Consider the following 16972-nt stretch of genomic DNA (forward strand, 5'->3'; position numbering starts at 1 on the left):
GATATGGATGCTGCAGTTGTAGGCAGTGCTGTCTCCATGGCGGAGCTGTGGTGGCTCACATGAAGAGCGACCTGGGAAGCAGAGGCCCCAGGGAGGAGAGAGCCTGGGTGTGAATGTGCCTCTGCCAGTTTTCAACATGGGCAAGTTACTTAACCTTTCTCAGTCCCATGTCTGGAAAATGTTGATGAATAATAGTTGTTCCTCTTAGGTTATTTGAGGATTAATTGAACTTAAGCATTTAAAATGCTTAGAAACACTATTTGACCTAAGAACTCAAAATGTTTTCTCATGTGTGTGTGTGTGTGTGTGTGTGTGAGAGAGAGAGAGAGAGAGAGAGAGAGAGAGAGAGAGAGAGAAGAACTCAAATAATTGAATAATCAATCTAGTGTATTCATTTCCTAGGGCCACCATAACCCAATTCCACTAACTGAGTTGCTTCACACAACAGAAATTATTGTCTCACAGTTCTGGAGGCGAGAAGTGTGAAATGGGGTGTTGGCAGGGCCACATTCCCCTCTAGGGAGGATCCTTCCCTGCCTGTTCCCGCTTCTGGAGGCCCCAGGACTTCATTGGCTTGTGACAGCGTGACTCCCCTTTCTGCCTCTGCCTTTACCCGGCCTCTGTGTCTCTGTGCCCATGTTTTCTTTCCACTGCTTATAAGGACACCAGTCCTATTGGATTAGGGCCCACCCTAATGGAGTCTGACTTCATGTTAACCTGATTCTATCTGCAAAAACTCGATTTCCAAATAAAGTTACATTCATAGGTACCAGTGCTTAGGACTTGAACATACCTTTGGGGGGACACAATTCAACTCAATATCTAGTACTAGACAAGATCAAAATGGAAGAACTGAGTGTCCCAGTAACAAGCAGAGGACAGCAAGCGGGAAAGTGAGAGATCTAAGAACAGGTGATGTTTTGAAATTTAGCCAGTTACTAGGCACTAATGGTTTTTGTGAAAGAGATAAGGAAAAACAAGATTTTAATAATCTGTGGGGGGAAATTTGGACCCACGTCTTAAAGGTCCTGCAATACTGACCAGGTACCAAGATGTAAACTGTAAATCCAAAGTTGACCCTGTGGATCCTGTTCACTCTTAGAAGTGCCTTTCCTCAGACATGGAATAAACAACATCTCGGCAACTTTGAGATGTTAATGTAGTTTCAACAGCCTTCGTAAGTGCAGCATTATATATTGTGATTGCCTGGGCAATTTTTCAGCACACATAGATTTCACATAATTAGGATGCATTTGAATTATCCCAGGATGAAGATGTATTTACTTTCTGAAATAAAACTGAAACACCTAAGAATCTGCATTCTGTACAACCATTGGGCATGATCTGCTCTTGAGAGCTTTACTACAGGATGAGCATGAGTTTGCTAGGTTTGTCAAGTGTTTGAAGATACTGTGAATAAAAGGTGCGTCCGATATAGAGGTTTATGATGATCATCTGTGTGTTTGTACCATCAATATTTCCAGAGTAACCACTCTGTATTTCCCAAATAGAGTGCGAGTTAGAAGCAATATGACTTAAATACTGTATTAAGAAACTCATCTCTTTTGTATCTCAATCAGAAAGTCTTTTGTAAATACTGTGTTAATGACAGCTGTGGAAAGAGAAATATGGAAAGTGTCAACGTAGAATTTTCTAATCCTTACAGGGATTTGAATCAATTTAAGATTAGATCATTCCCTAAGTGGGTTTTTATATAGTTATTTCGTTTCCAGTTTTCCATGCCTTTCTAACACTTGATCTTGTACAAAACCTGCTGCCATCTTCAGAGACATGAGTCATGGTACTTAAAATGTTTTCACCATACTTTAGACATCGGAGGATGCAGTAGGAGAGTAGAGTCTTGGCATTCACCGTTTTTACATTCAGAGACTTGACCTTTCAGAGTGGGTCATTACACATGTATTAATTTAGCTCATGCACGAGGCTAGCAGACTTCTCACTGTCTGAATTTCATTTTTTGGCTTTTTTTTCTTTTTTTAAGTATTGTATGTATGTTTACCTGTATATATCTCTGTGTGTGTATTTTTTGTGGAAAAAAAATGTCCATGCAAAGATAGCCAATTCCATTGGAAATGAAGAATGATGAGTTGATGACTTAGCCAGAAAGAAAGGCTTTAGATAAACAAAAGATGGAATGTTAATGAATCCATCATAAGTTCTGTGCAGATATTAGACAAAGTGAATATTAAACTGTTTTGATGAGTTTTCCAGGTCTTGCCAACATTGCTTAAATAAGAGCTTAAAATTTGAGCAAAAACACTAGAATGGCTCCTGCAATTATCTTTAAGGTAAACAGAAGTACAAGAATTTCAGCCTTTTTTTTTTTTTTAAAAGCACAATGTTGTTTGTGATTGCCTGCAATACTCCTTTTGATACTTGACTTTGGCCCCATCCTACTAACAACTGGGAGTGGGCACATGGCGTACTCTCCACTCTGTGGACACAGTGATCGATTCAGGAGTGAGCAGGGGACCACACTTGTTCCATGGTACAGATTTGCTGGAATTGGTGGATCTACTTCTTACTTCAGTGTGCAGGCAGGACGTGAATTGGAGAATACTCAGAGTAAGTCCAATGCAGTAGAAGAAAATAAGGCTAATGTGCAGAGAGAAGCTGATATGAGAGTGAAAATTAGGGAGGCTTCGTTTAAGCCCAGATCCATTTATGTCTGAAGCCAGGTCTTATATTTTACTGCATTTTATGGGGGGAATACTATACTTAGTAATCTTTGTGAATTATAGGATTTTTCAAAGGTGTAGGGAGCAGATCCTTCATGTGTCTTAAGGTTCTACGACATCTTATACCCTTGCACCTCTGTGCTAATAAGCATTTAAACTTCATTGCTATCTTTGAGGCTGTTATGAATTCTTATTCTCTGTGTTTTAAGATAAACATTAAAACTCATGCTTTATTTTAAATACATTATATTTACAAACAGTGAAAAACATTGTGTACATAAATTAATAATTTAGATACCAGTGAATATGTAAGTGCTTTAATAATGAATTTCAATTAAGGGACTTTATAAATGATGGAAATTTAAAACAGTGGCAATAAAAATAGTAATTTCTATATATTCATATGTAATTTCTATTTTAAATATTTCCACATGTTTTTCTGATTCAGTCATGTTGCGTGAAAAGAGATAAATAAGAAAGTAATGTCACCTGCTTGCACTTTGCAATTGTGGCCATCAGGTACCCATTACCTAGCATTAAAAAAAAAAAAAGAAGGCAATCTATAATAATAAAAGCATAATATGCAAATCAACCGAATGACCGAATAGCAGAACGACCATCTGGACAACCTTCCGGACAACCACGCTATGACACCCACTGGCGCCACCTGCCAAGGCAGGTGTGATGCAATTGGTTGGGGGCCCAGCCATTGCCCGGTGATGGCCTTGCAGAGGGAGGCCCAGGCCACTGACCTGCGGGTTGAGGTGAGTGGGCGGGGCCTCCCTCTGTGGGGGCGATCCATTGCAGAGCCCTGGCTGAGTGGGCAGGGCCTACCTCTTTGGGGTGATCAATCATGGGGTTCCCGGACTGTGAGAGAGCACAGGCTGGGCTGAGGGACCCCCATCTCCCTCCTCAGTGCACGAATTTCGTGCACCAGGCTTCTAGTATATTGATATATAAACTATTTATCCAAACTGATATTTTGACTTTGCAATGTTATTGTGATCATATATATATAAAGGGGCGGATCCAATCAAGAGGAGCTGAAGGGAGCTGTGGTATCATAGAGGTAGGGAACTTACCTCATCTTGAATTACTAACCTGGGCCAGTTACTACCACATTACAAGATGTAATCTTCACAGTCACCGTACATGGTCGTTGTTATTGCCTTATTCTACACATTAGGAGCTTTAGGCTAAGGTAGATAGTGACTTACTAGAGATAAGGTAGAATATTTCCTCTTGCCCAAATCCCTTCCTTGGCTCCTCTTTGCATGAAGTTATCTAACTTCCTAACTTGGATGACAAAACCCTCATTCTCTGGCTTTTGTTAATCTTTACAGTTTCATTTCTAATCTTTACAGTTTCATTTCTTACCTAGTCTCCAAGTTTACAGATCTTCTTTCACTTTCTAAATTTATCCCAAGTTGTTTCTTCTGCTGTGAGCAATAGGCCAGGTTGCTGTCCCCACCACTTGGTGAATAGCTCCTTTTCAGTCTTCCAAGTTTCAGCTTAAATACCACATCCACCAGGTAAGTTCACCAAGTCCACCACACTCACTGCCTTGTGCACTCATTCATATGGGAAGTATATACGGAGGATTTATTCTCTTTGTCCCAGGTACTATCCTAGGTGTTAGGAATATAACAGTAAGCAAAGGAGGAAAAAAAATCTGTCTTTCTAGCTGGTACTCTAATATTATTATTTAGTCCAATGTCGCCCATTTAAATGCTTGCTTCATGAAAGGATTGATTATGTCTAAGTTGTTCTGTTACATTTTTAGGGTCTAACACAACAGGATATTGTAGGAATGTTGCAGGCATTTAATATTTATTGAATTGGGGCACACATGAAGGACTTCATTTACTACTTAATTTATAGTGATTGTATGGATATATAAAAATGTTCTAACTGGCCCCTTTTATCTTTTCCCACGACCATCATTGTAGTTAGTACCAGACCTCCTTGTATTATGACGGTGTTATTGCAGTGACTCTCTAATTAAAAGCAACCTAGCTTTCCATTTTCCACAGCATTGGATTCTCCACAGAGCTGACAAAGTTATCTCCTCTAGTATTGGGATTATTCTCCTTCTTAAAACATCTCATACTGAAATCCAAGTCCCTGCATAATCTAGTGTTGCCTTTCTACTGTTATTATCCCCTGCTCTTTCCCATACACCTTTTAACCAATCCAGTTATTTTGTAGTCCACTTACGCTGGTTCATTTATACCTGCCTACCTAAAAATCCCTTTTTCTTTTCTCACTTTACTACAAATTTTATCAGTACTGTTAGTCACTTCCCTAAATTTAGTTTTCTTTGACAATGTCAGCCAACCTTTATTTTCATAATTTCTGATTTCCTGTAAGACTCTGGCTATAGGTAATATTCCCAAAGAAGTTTTAAGCAGTGAAATATATCTACCACCCACCTCTGCCTCCCCCCACAACACACACACACACACACACACACACACACACACACACACTACACCTAGAAAGAAAGAAACCTCACATGGGTAAAATAAAAACAAAAAGAAGCCTCCAAGGTAAAAACAAAAACAAACCAAAAAGAAACAACAATAAAAATAGAGCTTATTGTAATATGACCCTATCACTTCTCATGTATCCTTTAACTCCGCAGAACACACTTGAAACTAATGTGTGACCTTGGCCACACTGGTTGTTGCTTGGTCTTCTGTTAGCAAGGGCAGCTCAGAGGTGGTCAGGGTGACTGCGCGCTGCTGAGAGGAAAATCACTTGTTCATGAAACATAGGGAAAGGGCCATACTTCGATGCCTACCACAGCAAACATTTTAAGGCCCATGTTTTTGGCTTCTTACCACTTCCCAGGAAACATCTCCAGGAAATAAGAGAATAGAGTCTGACTTTATTATTTTCCCTAGATCGGAGGCATTTTAAATGTTAGTGAGCCTCTAGGCTAGACCCTTCTGAAACTTTTTTAGTCATCCATGTTGCACAAGTCCAGAGACCAGAGTGAAGCTCTTGGTCAAAGGTCCATCTTCTTATTGATGAAAGGTCAAATTAGTAGAGTTTAAGCATTTGGAAGCCCCATCTAGTCCTTATTCATATGTATAAATCTTATATTCCAAGTATACCTGATGATTCCTAAGGGAATTAATTGTATTTCTATTCCTTTACTATAAAATTATACATTATTCTTTAATCATTTCATAATGATATGAGCTTGTCTTTCCACCAGTTTTAAAGAATGACCATTTTCAAATTCTCTGTAATACCTTGCACATAGAGGAGCTTAAGAACTACCTGCTAATTAAGATTGGATTAAAAAAAAAGATTGGATAAGATATCCTACTTTAAGAAGTTGTCTATTTTATAGGATTATTCACAATTTGTCCTCTCTAACATGAACTCTCCATATAAAGTATCAAATCATCGTAGGACAAATCAAGTGTTCTTTTGTAAAATGTAGTTCAGTTTGCGATGTGACTAATAACAGAGATTTTATATTATAAAATATAGCCTTCTATGTTTTTAGGACATTAAAAATTTTGTTTCAGATACATTAAATAAGAAATGTAGAAGATGGAAAGAGTTCTGGAAATTTAATGAAGTGGATATCTAAGGACATACAACTTGAAATTATTTGATTTTATAAAACAAATGTTCCCCTTGTAAAAATCAGTTTAATAACTCACCAAAACACATTATGAACATGCTTTTCAATTTTTTATATTTTGTCAAGGGGAAAGAAAAGAGTTGATTGGCAATCCTGATTGGGCTTTTTTAGCAATTCATATATATATTATTCATCATTTTTAATTGATGAAAATTAAACTAAATTTGAAATTGTAATTACTAATGAGTCACGAGTTATAATGAGTTAGCAGCTATTTTGTTTCCCAAACACCTGCATTAATTTTCCATGATCACTTAGTTTGTATGTCATTTGTAACATGCTAGGCAAACATGATTTTTGCATAATTTAATTAGATATTTGTCAAATGCTGAAGAAACAGAAACAGAAGACAGGTTCATGCTCAAATTGGAAGCAAGAACCTATGTAATTGTACAAAGTATACAAAGATTTTATGAATGCTACTAGAGGCCCAGTGCATGAAATTCATACGGGGGGTGTCCCTCAGCCCGGCCTGCATCCTCTCCAATCTCGGACATCCCTCTCGCAATTCAGGACTGCTGGCTCCTAACCGCTCACCTGCCTGCCTGCCTGATCACCCCTAACCACCTCTGCCTGCCTGCCTGATGCCCCTAACTGTTCCCCTGCTTGCCTGATCACCCCTAATTGCCCTCCCCTGCCAGCCTGGTTGCCCCAAACTGCCCTCCCCTGCCGGCCTGGTCACCCCCAACTGCCCTCTCCTGCTGGCCTGGTTGCCCCCTATTGCCCTCCCCTGCAGGCCTGGTCCCCCCCAACTGCCCTCCCCTGCCGGGCATCTTGTGGCGACGTGAGTATGTTGCACGAGGGCACAAGGACCACCTAGGCTTGTATTAGTATAGATGATTTAAATTTAGGTAATGGTGGCCCTAGTTGTATTCATAGAGATAATAGTATTAATGGTTTGTATCACTATGAAATACAATCATCTCCATAAGAGAAATCTTCAATTGAATGAAGATTAGCTATGAAATGGAAATTTGAGATAACCCATTACAAGTTTTAAATTGATACCCACTTTGAATAAACAAAACAATCTCATACCTTTTGTTAATATAATTTTAAATTTTAAAATAAAAGCAACACTACTAAAAATAAATGTAAAGTATTTATAATTTTATATATATTTTTAGAAAATTTTATATCCTTCTGCTTCTGTTAAGATATTTGGGAGATGGTAAACAGGCGATGAAATCATTTGCCCATTGAACATATTTATGAGAGATATAAGTCTTAAACCCATGTTTCTTGGCTAGCCTAGTATGCAGAAGTTTTAGAATGGAAAGGGAAACACTCTATTGTCAGAAAGCCAATAATTTTTAATACTATTTGGTGTGTGTATGTCTTCTCAAGTATTCTGTAAAGTTCTTGAGACCAAGTTTCATGCCCTTTATTTCTTTATTGTCCCAATATAATTGACGTAAGTAAAAAGTTATTCAGTCTTTGATGTTATTTATTCATTCTTTTAATACAGCACATTTAATAAATAACTTTTATTTATTTTTTTCAGGTATATAATTGAATAAATAATTCTGAAATATCTGCTTAATGAAGGATGATAAGAAAATGATAGATTAAGGAAAATTAGAATTAATAAATAAGCTTATTGCCATTATTAAAATTATATTCCAAAAAGTACTTTTTCTTAACTAAATTTTAAATGAATGTGTTCTAAGATGTCTGAGTTGTTCACATAGTTCTAAAAATTGCTCAGTTAAGAATTAAAACTTCCATTTCCACATATGCCTCATATAACAAATAAGCTTGTATATTTTTTATTGAGGAAATTATAGCATTTAATCCAGGCCTTCTTTTTATGAAGTCATTTAAGTATTGTTTTTCAGGAATAGTACTTATTAGCTTTGTTCACTTACCAGGAGACATAAATATAGCTAGTTACTTGAAAGTCAGTAATAGGTAAAGCCCGTTTCTAATATCCCCACTGCCTATAATTGCCAAATTAATGATGGATATGTGGACTTTAGAATTCTATAATGTTAACTTGCTTTCCTTGAGTTTGAAAAATATTAAAAACAACATATTTTCAATTGTTAAAATTTGAGTAGTGTTATGATAAGAATAGGAGATGACTCACTTTTTGCCTACTCAACTGAGTTTTCCAGAAATCTAGTAAGAGTCAGCCTTGTAAAAAATTCATTTGGTGAAATACCTTGTGTTTTTTCTATTTAGTATGTTACTTCCAGCTTTTAAAACATCACTACCATTACACAGCCATGGGACAGAGTGGTCTTGTAAATGAGCCTTGCCACAATAGAAACAAGACTACCTGGAAATCCGTCATGGTGTTGCTACCCTCTGAAAGATTGGTAATATTATTAAAGCCATTTGAAAATATGTCCACTCTTAGAAAATGGAACTTGTAGAGCATGAGACCTAGTCTATTTGATTTTAGCCTTAACATCTTTCAACATATGATAGCATGCATTTGGATAAAAAGTAGAAAATAATAGAGTAATTTTTATATGTTTTATTTGTGGCTACATTGATTACAGACACTTTTTTTTAAAAGTAAAAGAAAAATAAGCATTCATTTATAAATATATATAAGTAAACAAGTTTTCAAAATCATCCTTGATGTTTCTTAGGTAGACAACCTCCGCCAGGTCCATAATTTCTCATTGTGTGTCTGGCTATTCCATGTGACACAGCATGTTAAACTTTTTTCCTCCCTTATATATTTTCATTTAGTTAAAAAAAAACATACAGCTGAAACCGGTTTGGCTCAGTGGATAGAGCATCGTCCTGCGGACTGAAAGGTCCCGGGTTCGATTCCGGTCAAGGGCATGTACATTGGTTGCGGGCACATCCCCGGTGGGTGGTGTGCAGGAGGCAGCTGGTCGATGTTTCTCTCTCATTGATGTTTCTAGCTCTCTGTCCCTCTCCCTTCCTCTCTGTAAAAAATCAATAATATATATATATTTTTTAAAAACTTACAAAAATGTTTATTATGAAGCCCCTTATAGATGAGGCATCTGGGGTCTCCTACAAAGATTAAGTATCTTGTCCTAGTTACACAAGTAGAAAGATAGTCAAAGTCTAAAGAAATGTAAAAACAGAATAGAGTGTGTCTATATAAAGGAGGCGATTGGAAAAAGCAAATTGGAAGAGTCCATGGATTCTATAGATAATACAGCTGATTCAGGGAGCATGAATAAGAAAATGATTAATTAAGAGACCACAGCTAATTGATTAAGGTCAATCAGCAGGAATACATATACAAACCAAAAAACTAGCAAACAGCAATTATGAAACCAAGAGGTTTAGGTTTATATCTGTGTTCCTCACCATTACACTAGGCTGTCTCTCCTCATGGAAGAAATAACACACCTAGGTAAAAGCAAAAAGCCAAATTGAAAAAATACTGTGGCCACAGATACCAAACAGTTTTTAAAAATATCAAAATATAGGTTTAGGAGACCCAAGATAGGAATGTTAAGGCATAGATCTGTATTCCTTAACATTCAGGGTCCTGGAGGGAGTTCATGGGGATTTGAAATCTGGGATCAATATTTCAAAAAAATGAAGAGAACAGCCCTACCAGTGTGGCTCAGTGGTTAAATGTCAGCCCGTGAACCAGGAGATCACTGTTTGATTCCTGCTCAGGTCACATTGCCCCGTTTTCGGGCTCCATCCTTAGTAGGGAGTGTGCAGGAGGCAGCCGATTTATGATTCCCTCTCATCATTGATTTTTCTATCTTTCCCTCTCCCTTCCTCTCTGAAATTAATTTTTTTAAAGTAAAAAAAATAAGCATTCATTTATAAATAAATATATATAAGTAAACAAGTTTTCAAACTTACTTACATTTGGCTGAAATTAAATCAACTCATAGTGTTCATCCAATATTCTTGATTGACTGTCATGAAAATCAAGTGTTTAGTGAGCTATATAATGTAAATAAAACCTCATGTCAAATAACCAATAGTTTCCACTACTGACCAAACTTGGACACATGAACAGAGTGATGACCAAATTTCATTAAATACCACTTAAGTTTTATGCATGCTTATTATTTATTAATGTCACAGTCAAAATTGTGACTTAATTCCATAACATTATTATGAATCCTTAATAGTTAGGCTCTTTCTTAAAATCTGGATTGTTGCTGAAATGAAAAATAGTAATAACAGATGAATAAAAGAGCATTCTAATTCAGTAATTAAGTTCTCCCAGTAAATATAATCTTGTGAAGCACTGAACCCATGAAGAAAAGAAAAAAACTTCAAAAAATAATTTCAGTGGTAGGAACATTCATCTTTGGGATAAAAAAATAAAAGTTTCAATTTATTTTTCTACTGATTGGAATAAGCACTGTGCACATACCATGGTGTTATATATGCTTGCTCCTATAAAGTAGTTTAAAAACACAGACTATTCTAGTTTCTTTCCACATCTAATTATAACTGAGATTTAGGGGATTTATGAAGCATCTAGTACTGCATTATTGTGATTATCTATTATAATATACAATATAGTGCACTTTTTTTCAATTATCCTGTTATGTTTCTCACTAACACTAGCTAACAGACAGTTTGTCTTTGTTAATTAGCATTATACATATAAATAAGTGTTTGAAATTATTGCTATTAAGCTACACTGATGCTATTACTGTTATGTACTTAATTTCATAGCTTTTTAATAAAAACGTTGAAATTTGTGTTTAGCAAATTTTTATTTGATTTAGAGACTTTTTGTTATTGTTTGATACTATCAAACTACAGTTCTCTGGTTGAGAATTTATATTTTGTGTTTTACAAAGTACCTAATATTTGTTTAACATTTGAAAAATAACATTCACTATGGGGGAAATTTAATTATTTTGAAGTGTACCTCTTTAGTGAATTATACCACTGTTATTTTTTTCTTGGTTAGTTTGTTTTATAGTTGATGAAGATTTCTAGAGATAAATGAATGCTGTAATAAACTCACTTTTATCTCAGGAATTGCTTGATTTAAAACGTTTACACATTCTACTATTAAAGTACACATATTTGTTCTGGCTGGTTTGTACTTGAATTTATCATCTACTGAAGGTTACATAATCCTGGATTACCAACAGCGGGAAACAGATACTATGTTCTTGTGATACCCACCGTGTTTAACTTCTAACAAAGCTTCTAAACGCAAGATCTTTCTCTGTGAAATTGCAAAAAAAAAAAAAAAAAAAAAAATGTAGCAGATAGAAGATTCAAAGACCCAACATATAAATTGAACAGGTTGACCCCCTCATGCTGAGAATTAGACATACTGATAGTCCCTTAGCATTAGAAATTTTATTGTCTTGGGTAAATGTGGAAAAATGTTGGGTTGAAGTGAATGAAGCTGAAAGTAGAGTGGAACTCGAATGGTGAAAATTGCTTGGCAATTCAGTAACATGTTTTCTAAAAGAAAAATTACAACCTGTTAGTTTAGCAGAAACTGGAAAAACTTGTAGAAGAAGTTATTCTGTTTCATGCAAGCCTTCCAAGATGATAAAAGCCAGTATTTTGGAGGAACTAAAAGTTCTTTATAGAAAAATAAGTAGTGAGTCAGGAATTAAAAGAACTTGACTTCTAAATCATAACATCGGTGCAATTTTGAAAAGCTGGTACATAAAAAATCTATTTTCATGCACCGGGTCTCTAGTATATAAATATAAGTGTATATGCATTTTATTTATATACTAGCGGCCCAGTGCATGAAAACCTGCAGTTTATTGTTTGACAGTTTTTTGTTTGTTTTTAACAACTACTCCTCTGTCCCCAGGCGTCCGAATTTGTATAAGCTTTCTTTAACCTGGAATTCTGTGACATAAAGTTTTTGCTAGCGTTAACAATAAATGGACTCGATGTTTTTTGATGCATTTCCTTTTTTTATAGGCAAGTAAACAGGACCAATGTGTAAGTCTGAACATCAATGAAAAGCTATTTTAAATAGTTTTATAAGAAAGTGTATATTTAATATTGCATTTTAAAAATGTCTTCTCAGGATGACAGCTTTATCAGAGTGCTTTAAAAGCTATAAATTGTATAGCAATTATATTGGGACCTCATCTTAGTGTGTACAATACTGTCTAGTGTTTATATTTCCCAATGTATTTTAATTGTCCATGTGAATTTAGAAACAATGAAATTCTTTGAAAAAATAATTCAGTTGTAATATGGATATACTTATTTGCAGATTCACTGAATTAATTTAGACATACGTACCTAATTGCACACACACTGTATGCATGGTTGTTGTTTGGAACACCTGGCCCTTCTCAATGGAGAGTTACCAGCATTGGTCAGGAGGTAGAAGGCAAACTTGGTCCTGGCTGTGGTTATCTTTCCCACTTCCTCCTCCTTCTGCCTGAGATTATTTTCTGAAGGGCCTGTTTGTCCTTAATATGCTGGCCAGTATCTTGTCTACTTAGCAGTGTGCTGGTTTCAGGGACTTGCAGACTTGCTCTGTGACTGATTCATTGTCCAGCTTGATGGTCATAAGGCCTTACTCAGCTCACTACAAAGAGCCCCTTGTACTGGCCCAGCTGTTTATTTTTGTTTCTCTTTAGCACTACTTTGCTGTAATCTATAGTGAGTAAAGTCTTAAACTTGTTTAATGACTCCCTAATTGCTATACTTACCACTAATCTCCAAATAATTCCTCTTTTGTGGAGGGTGGCTTTACACACACACACACAAACGTGCACTTGCATATACACTTATATTTATATAGTAGAGGCCCGGTGCATGAAAATTCGTGCACTAAGCGGGGAGGTGTCCCTTAGCCCGGCCTGCTCCCTTTCACAGTCCAGGAGCCCTCAGGGGATGTCCTACTGATGGCATAGGGGAGTGGGCCTAAGCCACAGTCTGGCCTCCCTCTGCGGGAGGTGACCAGGCTGTACAGGGGAAGGTGCCGCCCCCATCACCCCACTGCTGCTACCACTGCTGGCTGCAGTGGCTGAGAGGCCTGAGCCCCGGGGCTCACAGCTGCCTGAGCCCATGGCTGCCTGAGCACATGGCTGCCTGAGCCCTGGGCCTCGCAGCCGCTGCGGCTTTGTCCTGTGGACTTCTGAATGGATGTCCGGAAGACGTCCGCCCCTTAGTGATTTCAAAGCTCAATCACTAGCTCTCCAGCAATGATATTAGAAATAAAGACTATTCTCTTCCCTAAGAAATAGACAAATCCTTTTTGTATGTTATTTTCAGTTTCCTACTTTAGAATTCTGTATTCTCCTTCAGAAGCTATAGATCAAAAGTTGTTGGCACATTGTGTGTGAGAATCATTTCCAATAAAGTTTTATTTAATATGGGCTACAGTCTTCAAGGGAGGGAAGCAATATTGAAAGGCAATTACTCAAAAGTAATTGCATAGGTATCACTTACTAGTGGATTATTTAAGCATAAATTGTGTATATCCTGATAGTAAAATAGAGAAAGGTATAAATGTGTAAGCATTGCAGGATGTTAGTCACCCTTGCACATTTTGGTTGTCTTAAGGATGTTAGAGTAACCACATTCAAAACCAACCTGGTTGCCCCATTTCGGGAAAAAGTCAAGGAGGAGATAATGACCACATTGCCACCTTCTCACCAAATGGTTTCAACTGCTCAGTGTACCTAGTTGTTCTCACTTCTCCAGTATAAAAACAAATGGAGAACTGCTGCTCCTGGGGAAATAGCCCTCATGTTGTGGCACATGAGGTGGCTGATGAATAAGGGTAACAATGATCTGGGGGGTGGGAACCCTATATTATATTTCATTATCTTTGATGTGCCAATTTCATTAAACCCCATAACTTTGTACATTTCTGATGGAAATATGCACAGCTCTGTTAATAATCTATAAAAGATATAGTATTTTTTAGAATGTTCAGTCAGATGGAGGGTTCTTTTCATAAAAAATAGAAGTACTGTGAGACTTGCCACAGTCAGGACAGAATATGGAGAGACAGACTACTTTCCGATAGGTAAAAAAAGAAAAAGTGCATTTTCATCTCTCTATTTGTTTAATTCATATGCATAACTTATTATCTGAAAAACTGGGCTAGACTCAGGGGAGGTAGGAGTGAAAATTGGTGGAAGAAATAGCAATAACTTAATATATGCAGATGGCACCATCTTATCGGCAGGAAGTAGCACTAATTTGAAACGACTTCTGATGACAGTGAAAGAAGAAAGTGCCAAAGCAGAACTGTACTGGTATTTGAACATCAAGAAGATAAAAAATCATGACTGCAGAAGAAGTACACAACTTTAACATAGACAGTGAAGACACTGAAGTTGATAAAGATTGTGCTTAGCTTGATTCAGTCGTTAATTCAAATAGAGACTGTAGCCAAGAAATCAAGAGAAAGGCTGTGACTTGGAAGCACAATAATGGAGGAATTAGGACAGATCACTAAGAGCAAAGATGTGTCATTAGAGACCAAGGTTAAGATCATCCACACCCTCATATTCCCAATTACTATGTAAGAATTGTCAATATGTCAAAGCTGGACAATGAAGAAGGCTGGTAGGAAAAAAATGGGTTCATTTGAAATATGATGTTGGAGAAGACCTCTATGGATAATCTGGACTACCAGAAAGATAAACAAATCAGTCCTAGAGCAAATTACACCTGAAGCATTGCTGGAGGCAGAAATGGCAAAACTGAAGCTGTCCTACTTTGGGACATGAGAAGGGAGGGTCCTTTGGAAAATATAATAATGTTGGGAAAAATAGAAGGCAGCAGGAAAAGAAGAACCTAATATGAGGTGGATTGACTCCATAAAAGAAGCCATAGGCATGAGTCTCCAGGAGTTGAGCAGGCTGTTGAGGACAGGACACTATGGACGTCGCTCACTCCTAAGGCCATTCAGCATCATGGAGCAACAACAGGGAGTGCTTTTACTCCCTGTATGTGGTCCTGTTTTTTATGCTTTTTGGACACCATATTTCTATCAGTGCTGGCCCCTAGTTGGGTACCCTGCAAAAGCAAATAATTGGAAGCTCTGGGAGTGTGGGAAGTAGGGGTATATGTTGGTGCAGAATGAACTTGCCTTGCCTTGAAGATATAAAATAACTTGTCAAAGTCTGGATGTTCAAGAAGTGCTGTTAAAACTAAGTGACATTGAAGATGAAAGGCCCTAGTCTCCTGGGGAATTGGAGACTGTAACAACCAAGCAAATGGCTTGCCTCATTAGGTGGCACTTGTACTGTACTATCTTTGGACACCAGAGAATGGAGGCAGGGCCGGGGGGAAGCATGGCATCACATACAGGTAGCCATTCATGAAGTTCACATTAGGTTCCAGGAACTCTTCCAAGCCCTTTGCTACATTAACACATGTACTGCTTACAGAAGCCCAGGCAGGTAAGGTACTGTAATCACTAGTACATTCATTCTGTCAATCTCCTAGTGTTCAAGAAACAGCCACATAATGTTCATCATTTAACCACAAAATTATTTTATAATATTAAATATGTATACATATATGGAACATACAAAATGTCAAACATGTTATAAGATGGTGGTTAACAGCAAATGCTTTGAATTAGGCAAATCTGAATTTAAACGTGTGGTCATCCATACTTAACAGTGACATTGCCCAGCCTCTGATAGCCACATTGTTTTCTTATCGGTATAATAGAGATAATACCTTTTTTTAAGGACTTTCAAAGTAGTTAATTCTAATAATAAGCACAAAATATGTGGGTTTTAAAAAAAAGACCACATAGCTCTTTCAAGAATTTTGGTTTAAAAGAGAAGGTGAGGCCGAAACCGGTTTGGCTCAGTGGATAGAGCGGCGGCCTGTGGACTGAAAGGTCCCAGGTTCGATTCCGGTCAAGGGCATGTACCTTGGTTGCGGGCACATTCCCAGTAGGGGGTGTGTAGGAGGCAGCTGATCAATGTTTCTCTCTCATCAATGTTTCTAACTCTCTATCCCCCTCTCTTCCTCTCTGTAAAAAATCAATAAAATATATTTTAAAAAAATATATTAAAAAAAAAGAGAAGGTGAGAAAGTTAAGGAATAATAATTTCTAGTGATTTTTGTGTACTATGTTTTACAGGATGTTTTTTTTCATTTCACAATTTATTTTTTTCATTTTTAATATCTAATATTGAAGTTTATCTATAAAAAAGCTTCTTTAGAATTTAAATTTAATTGAATCTTTTTCTGTCTCAGTGATACATCATAACAGGATGGGCAAAAGTAGGTTTATAGTTGTTCATACAGAAAATAATACATACAACAAGTAATGAATAAAAGAAGAATAAAATCTTGTTCTATATACTCACAACTGCAAACCTACTTTTGCCCACCCCTGTATAATGATCCTGTATAATAAAAGGCTAATATGCAAATAGACCGAATGGCAGAACGACTGGTTGCTATGATGTGCACTGACCACCAGAGGGCAGATGCTCAACGCAGGAGCTGCCCCCTGGTGGTCAGTGCACTCCCAAGGGAGAGCACTGCTCAGCCAGAAGCCAGGTTCATGGTTGGCCAGCAAAGCTCGGTGGCAGGAGCCTCTCACACCTCCACGGGAGTGCTAAGGATGTCCAACTGACAGCTTAGGCCCGCTCCCTTTGTGCTCCTGGACTGCAAGAGGGTATAGGCCGGGCTGAGGGGCCCCTCTGAGTGCACGAATTTCATG

The 16972-nt window shown here is 37.3% G+C and overlaps 1 protein-coding gene across 1 annotated transcript in view; it reads left to right on the plus strand.

The window, feature by feature from the left end:
* The window catches only part of PPP3CA (protein phosphatase 3 catalytic subunit alpha), a 332219-nt gene that overhangs the window by 226659 nt on the left and 88588 nt on the right, over positions 1-16972 (plus strand). The gene's annotated exons all lie outside the window — the stretch shown is intronic.

Source organism: Eptesicus fuscus, chromosome 2 (assembly GCF_027574615.1).
Source record: "Eptesicus fuscus isolate TK198812 chromosome 2, DD_ASM_mEF_20220401, whole genome shotgun sequence".
Classification (NCBI taxonomy): domain Eukaryota; kingdom Metazoa; phylum Chordata; class Mammalia; order Chiroptera; family Vespertilionidae; genus Eptesicus; species Eptesicus fuscus.